The sequence below is a fragment of the Somniosus microcephalus genome, chromosome 18, assembly GCF_052327205.1.
Source record: "Somniosus microcephalus isolate GS21.2 chromosome 18, FLI_Smic_1.0, whole genome shotgun sequence".
In the NCBI taxonomy this organism is placed as follows: domain Eukaryota; kingdom Metazoa; phylum Chordata; class Chondrichthyes; order Squaliformes; family Somniosidae; genus Somniosus; species Somniosus microcephalus.
This window is the reverse complement of record NC_141004.1, coordinates 16,376,944-16,390,747: the sequence shown is the minus strand read 5'-3', so window position 1 is coordinate 16,390,747 and position 13,804 is coordinate 16,376,944. Positions and strand designations below refer to the sequence as shown.

The 13,804-nt window shown below is 48.3% G+C and overlaps 1 protein-coding gene across 1 annotated transcript in view; it reads left to right on the top strand.

Moving 5' to 3' along the window:
- Positions 1 to 13,208: 13,208 nt before the first annotated feature.
- eps8l3b (EPS8 signaling adaptor L3b) overlaps positions 13,209 to 13,804 on the top strand; it is a 92,872-nt gene continuing 92,276 nt past the window's right edge. The window contains exon 1 of the mRNA XM_086011097.1: positions 13,209 to 13,402. The gene's annotated coding sequence lies outside the window, so the exon portion shown is untranslated. The remainder of the gene's footprint in view (positions 13,403 to 13,804) is intronic.

Here is a 13,804-nt window from a genome sequence, read left to right as displayed (position 1 = left end):
CTCAGCACTGCACTGGGAGTATCAGGCTGGCTTACGTGCTGAAGTCTCAGTTATGAGGCTCGCACCCCACAACTTCCTGACTCAAAGAGGCAAAGAGTGCTCCCCACTGAGGCAAGGCTGAGCGTGAGTCTCACTCAGATCCTGAAGTTGACAGCTCCCCTTCAAACTCACTCCCAACGGGCACAACGCTTGAGTAAGGACGGGGTACTCACGCGTGTACCCGGAGGAATTGCCGGTTTTCAGCATGCACAGCGCATGCACTGAAAACCGGCATTTCCTGTCCTCTGACCCAAGGGGTTAAGAGGCAGTACGCGCGCGACTGCACAGGCAGCGCGTGCACAGTGAAATTCCTTTTTTTCCCCACAGTTGCCTGAGTGTAAAGGCCTCCGGTCTTTACGCGTGGAAAAACCAGACGTAAGTATTTAGTTTTACAGGTAAGTGGGCTTTTAGTACAATGTAGAAATTTTTTTTCCACAGGTTTGTTATTTTTAAAGAATTTACAGTTTTAGACCCTATTTTTTAAAAATTTATTTTTTACAAAAAATTGATTAATTGTTTAAAACATTTTTTAAAACTTATTTATAGTTAATATAATCAGTGGGATGTTTTTTAAAATGTTATTTAAAGTTAAAGTAGTGTTTTGGCAGCCCATACTTTTCATGAGTTTGACAGCTCTTACTGTCAAACTCATGAATGAGTTTCCCCTCCCCTGATTGGCTGCACAGTGCTCACCTGATCCCAGCCAGCACATCGCACTAACTGTGCCACTGGATCAGGTTAGCACAGCGCGCTGACACCTGAACCGGGCCTGTGACAGGAAATGCAAGCAGGCCCGGGCTTCAGATGTCGGCGCGCCGGGTGAGTGCAGATCGGGGGCTTGCACGCGCGGCAAGCTCCCGATCCTAATTTCAGGGCCAATGTCTCTTAATCTCTCCTGCTTTCTATCTTATCACTGACCTTCCCTTTTGTTCTTTCATCCCCTCCCCCTTTTCCCAGCCCCTAAACTTGCTTTCCATTTCCTGCTTTTTTCCAGTTCTGATGAAAGGTCATCGACCTGAAACGTTAACTCTGTTTCTCTCTCCATGGATGCTGCCTGACCTGCTGAGTTTTTTCAGCGTTTTCTGTTGTTATTCCCAATAGCCATGACCTCATTGAATGGCGGAGCAGGCTCGAGGGGCCGAATGGCCTACTCCTGCTCCTGTCTTCTATAGAAGTGGGTTCTTTCCACAGGAAGGTCAACCTTGGCGAGATGTTCACTATAGAGATTTGTGTAATTAGAAAGAGTGAGGGATGACAAACCTGGATCTGAGAAACATTAACCTGGCTTTTTTTTCTCTTTTCAGATGCTGAGGGTTCTATATTGTGTTCCCACATTCTGTGTTTTAATTTCACATTTCCATTAAAAAAAATCTCTGAACATGTAAAGCAGCTTTTGTTACCTTTCATGGTGAGGTAAATACAAAAAAAATGAGTGAGTCTCTCTACAAACCAGTGAGAATCATAAGGTTTGCCATGTCCAGTATAGATAGCACCTGTGACAAAGCTCATGGTCTACCCAGCGCCAAGCTCATGGTCTACAGAGCAGCAGTGATACCCGCCCTGCTGTATGCTTCAGAGACATGGACCATGTACAGCAGGCACCTCAAAGCACTGGAGAGGTACCACCAACGCTGCCTCCGCAAGATCCTGCAAATCCATTGGCAGGATAGGCGCACCAACGTCAGTGTTCTCGCTCAGGCCAACATCCCCAGCATCGAAGCTTTGATCACGCTCGATCAGCTCCGCTGGACGGGTCACATCGTCCGCATGCCCGATACGAGACTCCCAAAACAAGTGCTCTACTCGCAGCTCCGACACGGCAAGAGAGCCCCAGGTGGGCAGAGGAAACGCTTCAAGGACACCCTCAAAGCCTCCTTGAAAAAGTGTAACATCCCCACCGACACCTGGGAATCCCTGGCCCAAGACCGCACAAAGTGGAGGAGAAGCATCCGGGAAGGCGCCGAACACCTCGAGTCTCTTCGCCGGGAGCAAGCGGAAGCCAAGTGCAGGCAGCGCAAGGAGCGCACGTCAACCCAAGCACCCCACCCACCCGCCCCTTCAACCACCGTCTGCCCCACCTGTGACAGAGACTGTAGGCCCCGCATTGGACTCATCAGTCACCCGAGAACTAATTTTTAGTGTGGGAGCAAGTCATCCTCGGTTCCGAGGGACTGCCTAAGAGAAGAAGGAGATAGCACCTGTACAAACAGACCCTGACGGGCAGGCATACACTGCCCTGGCGGCTCTTTCTGTCTGAATTTAAAACATAAAACGATTTATGACAATACTATTGAGGATAAAGGGGCGAGTGTTCATATAAAAAATGTTTCAAGATCTTTCCATTTGGAGGGAAGCTGAACAAGCAAAATAGATGTGTTTCACTTTTTTATCACAAAGGAAGTGCCTTGATATGATATATCGCATTTTGCAATAATCACGCTATATGTTTGTAAATAGATTGAAACAGTTTGCTTAATACTTCTTCCAACAAGGCTCCGCTCCTTTAAAAGGTCTAGCAAGACACTCCTGTTAGAGAGAGCTGGGCGGGAACAGTGCAACCAGCGACGCAATGTGTTAATGGTCGCATCGAGAAAGTTTGTCATCCGCAGAGGATAACCTCACATCACCTTTAACCTCCGACCTCAGCCTTTATTTTATTGATATTATCGTTGGCCGTCGCATGTTGTTCCTCCCAAGCTCCCACTTTCTCAATTAAACTTCAAGCTTCAAGTTTCTGTGTAAATATTAAAATGGTCAAGACCAGGGCTGGGGTCTGGGGTAAGGTGTGATTTTTACATCAAGACAAGTTTGACACATTGGATGAAACAAAAGTACTGCAAGTGCTGGAAATACTCAGCAGGATAACAACAGCAACTTCCATTTATATATCCCCTATAATGTAGTAAAAAGTCCCAAGCTGCTTCACAGGAGCATAATCAGACAAAGAAAATGACACAGAGCCAAAGAAGGAGATAATAGGGCAGGTGACCAAATGCTTGGTCAAAGAGGTAGGTTTTAATGAGCATCTTAAAGTAGGAGAGAGAGGCAGAGAGGTTTAGGGAGTGAATTCCAGAGCTTAGGGCCTAGGTGGCTGAAGGCACGGCCGCCAATGGTGGGGCGATAGAAGTCGGGATGCGCAAGAGGCCAGAATTGGAGGAGCGCAGAGATCGCGGAGGGTTGTAGGGCTGAAGGAGGTTATAGAGATGGCGGGGGGTGGGGTGGCGGGGTTTAAACACGAGGATGAGAATTTTAAGTTCAAGACGTTGCTGGACTGGAAGCCAATGTAGGTCAGTGAGCACAGGGGCGATGGATGAACGGGACTTGGTGCGAGTTCGGATGAGCTCAAGTTTATGTAGGGTGGAAGATGGAAGGCCGGCCAGGAGAGCGTTGGTATAGTCGAGTCTGGATGCAACAAAAGTATAAATGAGGGTTTCAGCAGCAGATGAGCTGAGGCATGTAAGATATAATTCGCTGCTCGTTGTGACTTGGCTGAGTTTAATGTACCGGCATGCCTCGAGAGTTCTGCAAACAAACCTTTAAACAGATTTACAGGAAACTTTCGATTTACCGGCACCTAAATAACCGGAAATCTCGGTTAACCGGCAAAATTCAGGAGTAGGTTCAGGTAAGTTTTACTTCATATTGTACTTGCCTTCCTCGATCTGTTGCTGTGCAAGGGTGTGGCTGCAGCTGTTGCTAAGCTACAGAGACGCTTGGAACTTGTGGCCATTGTTCTACACCTGTTGCTAAGCTACAGGGTTTGTTGCTTTATATGGAGCTCCCAGCTCTCCGTATCTTTTACTATAGCTTTCGGTTATCCGGAATTTTTGATGAACCGGCACCACGTCGGTCCCGTCCGTGCCGGATAAAAAAAAGTTTCCTGTAGTTAACTTTGGTAACCCTTTTAGACATGGCGTAAGTGGCCCATTGTCTGCAGATTTAGTTAACTTCTACAACCTCATCGGACAGGACTTCAAGAGTTCTGCAAAACAAACCTTTAAGCTGATTGAACAAGGAGGAACTTCTGCATTTACAATATCAGCTAGCATGGGGGCCAGGAAGGGAGGTTGGGTGGGTGGCAGTTTGGTGGGAATAGGGTTGAGACAGCAGAAGGTGGGTCTCATGGACAAGAGGAGCTCAGAGGGGGCATGAGGGGAGATAGGAGAGAAACTGGAGACTGATGTGAGTTCTGGGCTACGATAAGGGGAAACCGTAGGGGAAGTTTGGCTTGGCGGGTAAGGAGAAGGGAGGGAAGCAGCAGATGCAGCTGAACGGATGGTCTCAATCTTAGTGACAAGAAGTCCATGAGCTCCTCACACTTGTTGTTGGATGTGAGAGAAATCTCTATGTTCTGAGGAAAGATTTTGTACCTGAAATTTTGTACCTGGCCATTCACTGCCGATCTGGCTGGACCACATAAAGCACTATCGGGCCCTGCTCTTGTCTGCCAAAATCGCCCACTATTCCAGAATCATTCTGGAATGCAAAGATAAACCCCGGCTCCTCTTCTCTACTGCTAACTGTCTTCTTGAACCTCTCTCCCCTGTCTCCTCCACCCTCACCACTAGTGTGAGGAGCTCATGGGCTTCTTTGTCTCTAAGCTTGACACCATCCGTTTAGCTGTCTCTGCCACTTCCCTTCCTTCCCCTAGCCCACCGGGCCAAACTTCCTCTAAGGTTCCCCCCGCCCTAGCCCTGAACTCACATCTTTCTCCAGTTTCTCTCCGATCTCCCCTCATGACCTCTCCGTGCTCATCTTGTCCATGAGACCCACCTTCTGCTCCCTTGACCCTATTCCCACCAAACTGCTGACCACCCAACTTCCTTTTCTGGCTCCCGCGTTAGCTGATATTGTTAACGGTTCTCTCTCCTCAGGTACTGTCCCCCTCTCCCTCAAATCTGCCGTCATCACCTCGCTCGTCAAAAAAACAACCCTTGACCCCTCCGTCCTTGCAAACCACCGCCCCATCTTCAACCTCCCTTTCCTCTCCAAAGTCCTTGAACGTGTTATCGCCTCCCAAATCCGTGCCCATCTTTCCCGCAACTCCATGTTTGAATCCTCCAATCAGGTTTCCGCCCTTGCCACAGTACCGAAACGGCTCTCTTCAAAGTCACAAACGACATCCTTTGAGACTGTGACAAAGGTAAACTATCCCTCCTCGTCCTTCTTGACTTATCTGCAGCCTTTGACATGGTTGACCACTCCATCCTTCTCCAATGCCTCTCCACCGTCATCCAGCTGGGTGGGACTGCACTCGCCTGGTTCCATTCTTATCTATCTAATCGTAGCCAGAGAATCACTTGCAATGGCTTCTTTTCCAGCTCTCGCATCGTTACCTCTGGTGTCCCCCAAGGATCTATCCTTGGCCCCCTCCTATTTCTCATCTACATGCTGCCCCTCGGCGACATCATCCGAAAACACAGTGAATTTCCACATGTACGCTGACGACACCCAGCTCTACCTCACCACCACTTCTCTCGACCCCTCCACGGTCTCTAAATTATCAGACTGCTTGTCCGACATCCAGTTCTGGATGAACAGAAATTTTCTCCAATTAAATATTGGGAAGACTGAAGCCATTTTTTCAGTCCCCGCCACAAACTCCGTTCACTGACTCCACCCCTCCCCCTAACATCTGTCTGAGGCTGAACCACACTGTTTGTAACCTTGGTGTCATATTTGACTGTGAAATGAGCTTCCGACCACATATCTGCAGCATAACAAACACCGCCTATTTCCACCTCCGTGACATTGCCCGTCTCCGCCCTTGCCTCAGCTTATCCGCTGCTGAAACCCTCATCCATGCCTTTGTTACCTCTAGATTTGACTATTCCAACACACTCCTGGCCGGCCTCCCACATTCTATACTCTGTAAACTTGAGGTCATCCAAAACTTGGCTTCCGTGTCTTAACTTGCAGCAAGTCCCGTTCACCCATCACCCCTTTGCTCGATTGGCTCCCGGTTAAGCAACGCCTCGATTTCAAAACTCTCATCCTTGTTTTCAAATCCCTCCATGGCCTCGCCCCTTCCTATCACTGTAATCTCCTCCAGCCCCACAACCCCCCGAGATATCTGTGCTCCTCTAATTCGGCCCTCTTGAGCCCTGATTATAAATCGCTCCACTATTGGTGGCCGTGCCTTCAGCTGCCTGGGCCCTAAGCTCTGGAATTCCCTCCCTAAACCTCTCCGCCTCGCTACCTCTCTTTCCTCCTTTAAGATCCTCCTTAAAACCTACCTCTTTGACAAAACTTTTGATCACCTGCCCTAATTTATCCTTATGTGGCTCGGTGTCAAATTTTTTGTCTTTTAAAACTCCTGTGAAGCGCCTTGGGACGTTTTGCTACGTTAAAGGCGCTATATAAATACAAGTTGTTGTTGTTGAAATGTCAACTATCATAGAATTATAGAATAGCACAGCACAGAGGGAGGCCATTCGGCCCATTGAGTCTGCGCCGGCTCTTTCGAAGAGCAATCCAATCAGTCCCACTCCCCCGCTCTTTCCCCATATCCCTGCAATCTTTTCTCCTTCAAGCTTTTATCCAATTCCCTTTTGAAGCTACTATTGAATCTGTATCCACCGCCCTATCAGGCAGCGCATTCCAAATCCTAACCTCTCGTTGCGTAAAGACGTTTTTCCTCGTGTCGCCTCTGGTTCTTTTGCCAATCACCTTAAATCTGTGCCCTCTGGTTATCGACCCTTCAGACACTGGAAACAGTTTCTCTTTATTTACTCTATTTAAACCCTTCATGATTTTGAACACCTCTATCAAATCTCCTCTTAGCCTTCTCTGCTCCAAGGAGAACAACCCCAGCTTCTCCAGTCTATCCTCGTGACTATAATCCCTCATCCCAGAAACCATTCCAGTAGTTTTCTCAGCGGATGCTGCCTGACTGTTGAGTATCTCCAGCGTTTCCTGTTTTTGTTTCAAATTTCCAGCAGTCATTTTTCTTTTTGTTCACGCCTCTGTGAAATTTCACTTTAACCACCACCCCACCACCATCTCACCCGCCCCCCTCCCCCCCCTCCCCAAATCTCCCCCGCCACATCGGAGAGTGTGGGCAGGCTGCGAGCTGCCTCCTCCCTGACCTTGTTGGTGCGGCTCCCAACCTGGCCACTGGGGGTGCTGTATAGAATGCTGTACTCAAGTCTGAGGTGACGAGCAGCCCGCGGACCCAAGTTATACTGCCAGCTGCACCTAATTCCACGAGGCGTTCTGCCCAGCAACAAAGGAACGCGATATGCGTCACCGTCCGGCTTGTTCATTTTAAATGTTAGGAGAGAACTGGTGGGAGCTAAAATTTAAATAAACTTGAATTTATATATTGCCTTGTCATGTCATTGAAATGTCTTAAGGTGCATTACACATGAATTATTGTTGAAGTACATACACTGACTGTTACTCTGTAGGCAAAATGTAGCAAAAATTGTAGTGTCCGTGTATAATAAGACACAGACTGCGGAGAACGGTACAACAGGTGTTTACTCAACGTGGCTCACAGTGGAACTGATCTGTACAGATTACTACTCAGGGCTATATACAGGTGTGGTCACTGCCAGTACTGCAGTATACATGAGCTGTAAAAGATAGTTCCCCACTTAAAGGTATATACATTACAAAAACAATGTAACACTAAGTTTTGATATCGTAGGTTCAATGGGCAGAATGGCCTATTCCGGTTCCTATGCTCTTAAGCCTTAAGTTAGAGAAAGAATGGCTGAAGGGTCGATAAGGAGAGGGCACAGATTTAAGGTGATTGGCAAAAGAACCAGAGACGACACGAGGAAAAACATTTTTACGCAACGAGTGTCAGCCGTGGCTCAGTGGGCAGCACCCTTGCCTCTGAGTCAGAAGGTTGTGTGTTCACAGTCCCACTCCAGGGACTTGAACACAAAAATCTAGGCTGACACTCCAGTGCTGCACTGTCAGAGGTGCTGTCTTTCGGATGAGACGTTAAAGCGAGGTCCCATCTGCCCCCTCAGGTGGACATAAAAAATCCCACGGCACTATTTCGAAGAAGAGCAGGGGAGTTATCCCCGGTGTCCTGGAGCCAATATTTATCCCTCGACCAACATAACAAAAACAGATTATCTGGTCATGATCACATTGCTGTTTGTGGGAGCTTGCTGTGCGCAAATTGGCTGCCGCGTTTCCTACATTACAACAGTGACTACACTTCAAAAGTACTTCATTGGCTGTAAAGCACTTTGAGACGTCCGGTGGTCGTGAAAGGCGCTGTAGAAATGCAAGTCTGCCTCCTTTCTTAAACTAAATATACATTTATGTTGGGCAGACAAAGTTGAAATAACATTAAATCACAGGGATAAAATGCCTTGGCTCCTTCCATTCATTAGAAGCCTGCTATATATCTTTAGCTGGACTGTGGGACAGATATTATCTTTCATTCTTGCGCGAAATAACACCAACAGAGAATGGCTGGCTGCCATTATCCGGCTTGACTTGCTGGGTCGATCCAGAGGGTTTCCATTAACAGCAGTGCGATACTTTATGCAGGATTTAAGAACCGTTGTCTTGCCATATGTCACATTAAGAACTTCATTCTGCTGCAGCTGCATGCCATTGATGGCGTTTTAGTCAAGTGTTGGCTCCTGCTCAGCCTGACAAACTTGGACCAGTCTGCCAGGAGTACTTGGCGGGGGTGGCGGTGTTCCGAGGCGCCTGCTGCCCTTGTCCCTCGAGGTGGCTTCGGGAGGTGCTGTCAAAGGAGCCTTGGCGAGTTGCTGCAGTGCATCCTGTAAATGGTACACGTGGCTGCAGTGTGTACTCCCTGCAGGATCCACTGCAGCAAGGCTTCTTTGGCAGCACTTCCCAAAACCCTCAATCTCCACCGCCTATGTGAGAACCCCCTTTTGGGGCCTCGATTCCAAATGATTCAACGTTGATCCGTATTGGCAGCAGCGATTAAACTTTTATTCAGCACAAAGCAAGGATCAATACAATTACTAATACGATAGCAAAATACTGCGGATGCTGGAAATCCGAAACAACAACAGAAAATGCTGGAAAAATTCAGTAGGCCAGGCAACATCCGTGGAGAGAGAAATAGAGTCAACGTTTCGGGCCGAAACCCTTCTACAGAACTGTTGACTCTGTTTCTCTCTCCACGGATGTTGCCTGGCCTGCTGAGTTTTTCCCGCATTTTCTGTTGTTATTTCAATACAATTACTGTATCTTAAGCACCAGTTTATCAGGTATAATAATGATGAGCTGTACTACCCCATTATGCTTTGGGTAAAAGTGGCAGCGAGATGTCTGCACCCTCTGGCCCGTGCCCCCGGCCTGCCCCCCCCACCATAGGTCCTCTTGTGCCACTTGACCTTACACCTAGAAGGACAAGGGCAGCAGGCGCATGGGAACATTCCCTGAATTCTTCCCAAGCCTTTCATGCTTAACTCCTGTTAAGGAGGGTGCTACTAATTGAGTGTCAGCTGTGGCTCAATTGGCAGCACACTCACCTCTGAGTCAGAAAGTTGTGGGTTCATAGTCGAACTCTCGGGGAATTGAATGCAAAAACCTAGGCCTGACACTCCCAGTGCGGTGCTGAGAGAGTGCTGCACTGTCGGAGGTGCCGTCTTTCAGGTGAGACGTTAAACCGAGGCCCCGTCTGCTCCCTCAGGTGGATGTAAAAGATCCCATGGCCACTATTTCGAAGAAGAGCAGGGGAGTTATCCCCGGTGTCCTGGACCAATATTTATCCCTTAATCAACAGATCAAAAACAGATTATCTGGTCAATATCACATTGCTGTTTGTGGGAGCTTGCTGTGTGCAAATTGGCTGCTGCGTTTCCTACATTACAACAGTGACTACACTTCAAAAAGTGCTTCATTGGCTGTAAAGCGCTTTGGGATGTCTGGTGGTTGCGAAAGGCGCTATATAAATGCAAGTCTTTCTTTTATTTTTAGGGTCCCCTTATACCATTACTTCCAATTCAAATCAATGGGGCTTTACTGGACCTATCACCGGCTTACACTCAACCATCCTCCCTCCCCCCACCCCACCCATAGGTCCTCTTGTGCCACTTGACCTTACCCCTAGAAGGACAAGGGCAGCAGGCGCATGGGAACACCACCACCTCCAAGTCACACACCACCCTGACTTGGGAATATATCGGCCGTTCCTTCATCGTCACTGGGTCAAAATCCTGGAACTCGCTCTCTAACAGCACTGTGTGGAAGCACCATCGCTGCACTGACCGCAGCGGTTCAAGAAGGCGGCTCACCACCACCTTCTCACGGGCAACGAGGGACGGGCAATAAATGCCGGCCTTGCCAGCGACGCCCACATCCCATGAATGAATATTAAAAAGTCCGACATTAATTAATAAGTTTAGCAGAAATTCACACGAAAGTATAGACTGCAAAGCCCAAATATTGATTCCTAAAACAAAACTATTGTTCAAGTTTTCAGAAGAGATGAATAACGAGACAATCTGACACGAGGTGTGAAGATTCTGGGCTGGTCCAAAGAATTCAGGATGTGTGCGCCACTGCTGCCCTCTGCTGGTACATAAGAGCACATCCCCAGGACCGACGATGGAACCTCAAGGTTTCAGTGATGCTGGTCCACCATGAGTTGGCTTCAACACATCATTTAGAAGATTTCTCTTGGCTTTTAAAATTCCAATCAGCAAGATTCACAAACCCAACGATGTTCCTGCATGTCCTTCTATTATAGCCCCTTTATATTGCCGAACTGGTGTCAGCTGTGGCTCATGCGCTCTTGCCTCTAACTCAGAAGAGTGCGGGTTTATGACTCACTCCAAAGACATCATCTAGGCTGACACTCCCAGTGTAAGACCGAAAGAGTGCTGCACTGTCGGGGGTGCCGACTTTCGAACGAGACGTTAAACTGAGGCCCCCGTCTGTCCTCTCCGGTGGATGTAAAAGATCCCGCGGCACTATTTCGAAGAAGAGCAGGGGAGTTCTCCTCAGTATCCTGGCCAATAATTATCTCTCAACCAGCATTATCTGATAATGAACAAGTTACCTGGTCATTATCACATTGCTGTTTGTGGGACCTTGCTGTGCACAAAATGGCTGCCATGTTTCCTACATTACAACAGTGACCACACTTCAAAAAGTACTTAATTGGCTGTAAAGGTGGTGGAAGCAGATTCAATGGTAACTTCCAAAAGGGCACTGGACATATATTTGAAAGGCAAAAATTTGCACGACTCTGGGAAAAGATCGGGGGGAGTGGGACTAATTGGATAGCTCTTTCATAGACACAATGGGCTGAATGGCCTCCTTCTGTGCTGTATATGAATAGCATAAGAGAGATGAGGAGCAGATGATTTCTCCTCTTTCCGCACTCTGGCTGGGGGGCGGGTGGGGGCTGCTGCACGTTTCGTTTTATCGGAGGGGTTTAACGTGGAATGAGGTGTCCAAGAGTAACCCTGAACAGCACAGTTACCAGAAGCTGGTTAGCAGTCTCCATTTCACCAGAACCTCCTCACTGACGGCCTCCCACTCCCAGCCTGCCTTTACAATCGTGCAAAAATAAAAAGTACGTCTGACGTTCCAAACTCGTCTTCTGTGCTGTAATATTCTGGTGAGACACATAGAGGCCCTGCATGACCACCTGTGAGCGACCTGTTCCCTTTCCTCCGGTGTGTACGCCTACAGGAGGTGACATCGAGACTCCGCTGTCGCTCAGCTTCGCACAGATCTGCCGTGCTACAAATCATTCTTAGTTCACCTGTAATTTATTCATTGTGTGAGTACAAACTCTTTGGTGTGAACAACGGCAACTTGCATTTATATAGCGCCTTTATCATAGTAAAACGTCCCAAGGTGCTTCACAGGAGCGTAATCAGACAAGCTGCGATACCGAGCCACATAAGGAGATATTACGCTAGATAAGGTAGGTTTTAAGGACTGTCTTAAAGGAGAGAGTGGCATGGAGGTTTAGGGAGGGAATTGCAGAGCTTAGGGCCTTGGCAGCAGAAGGCTTACAGAGATATTGAGTTGTTCAAGGCCATGGAGGGATTTGAAAACAAGGATGAGCATTTTAAAATCGAGGGTGTGGCAAAACCACTGAATGACTCTGGCTAACTGTATATAATTCTCTTTAATGATGTTCTAACACCAGCCTAAACCTGTACCATTGTGTTAGGCATTACTGTGTTTTGTATATAGAGTTTTGCATGTACGGGGCGTGGCCCCTTTAAGAGCGCGGGAAAACGCGGGCAAACGCGATGACGTCACGTCGCAAACCACGGGGCTGCCCAGGCAGTCCTCGTGGCATCTCCGTTGAGTAAAAACCTGTTTAGTTGTTCTCTTGTGTCGATCTCCGTTATTCGTTGGAATTCGTTAATTCCTACAAGGGGCTGCTTAACTGAGAGCCAATGTAGGTCAGCGAGCACAGGGGTGATGGGCGAACGGGACTTGGTGCCAGTTAGGACACGGGCAGCCGAGTATTGGAAGACTTCAAGTTTACGTAAGGTCGAACGTGGGAGGCCAGCCAGGAGAGCGTTGGAATAGTCAAGTCTAGAGGTAACAAGGGCATGGATGAGGGTTTCAGCAGCAGATGAGCTGAGGCGGGGGCGGAGTCGGGCGATGTTATTGGTTGGAAGCTTATCTCGGGGTCAAGTGCGACACCAAGGCTGAGAACAGTGTGGTTCAGCCTCAGACAGGCGTTAGGGAGCGGGATGGAGCCGGTGTCTAGGGAACGGAGTTTGTGGTGGGGACCGAAGACAATGGCTTCAGTATTCCCAATGTTTAGTTGAAGGAGGTTTCTGCTCATCCAGTACTGGATGTCGGACAAGCAGTGTGTCGATTTAGAGACCGTGGGGGGGGGGGGGGGGGTGGGGGTTGAGAGAAGGTGTGGTGAGGTAGAGCTGGGTGTTGTCAGAGTAGATGTGGAAACTAACGCTGTGTTTTTCGGATGATGTCACCGAGGGGTAACATGCAGATAAGAAATAGGACAATCCACGTAAAAAGCACTCAAAGAGTGGCTCTTGGTGGGCAGTTCTCAGTCAAGTGATTATTTACCTGTGCATATTACCTGCTGGCTTTAGCAGTGGCAGAGGAACTCGGAGAGGGGCGGGGCCATCGGAGTGCGACAATATCTGTAAAAAGGGCGTTGAAGTATAATTTGTGGACCTTGTTAAATCTCCAGTATTGTGGCACTGCAGCAGCCCTTCCCCCAGGCGCCGGCCATTACTGGTTAACTCATGAGTGCAGGCGGGCTCAGAGAATCACTGCAGCGAGGAGACTTGGAGAGGCTGGACTTTGCTCTGACTTTAATGTCGCAGTTTATACAAGCATATAACTCCTGGCTTGCCTGACCAGGAAAACGAACCTCCGATTCTCGTCAAGAAAACAATCAAAACTCAAGCAGGTACTAAAGGTTTTCTATTGTATTTGAGGCTCTTTGATAGGTTTACTTGACGCCTGGTGGGTAAAGGCACGACACAGTGTCGTACTGAGGCAGGCGGACCAGTTGGTTACAGGCTTGATTCCCTCTATACGCTGAGTTAGCTGTGGGGATCAACAATTGGCCTCACCGTGTCAGGAATAGAGAAAGGAACGATCCTATGACTGATCATTATCCAGCGGCGCTCATTGAAATACGTGTGCACATGAGTGTGTGTGTGTGTGTGTACAATGTGTGTGTATATGTGTGTCAGCTGTGGCTCAGTGGGTCACCCCCTCGCCTCCTGAGTTGTGAAGGTTGTGGGTTCAAGTCCCACTCCAAGAGACTTCAGCACAAAAATCTAGGCTGACACTCCCAGTGCGGTAC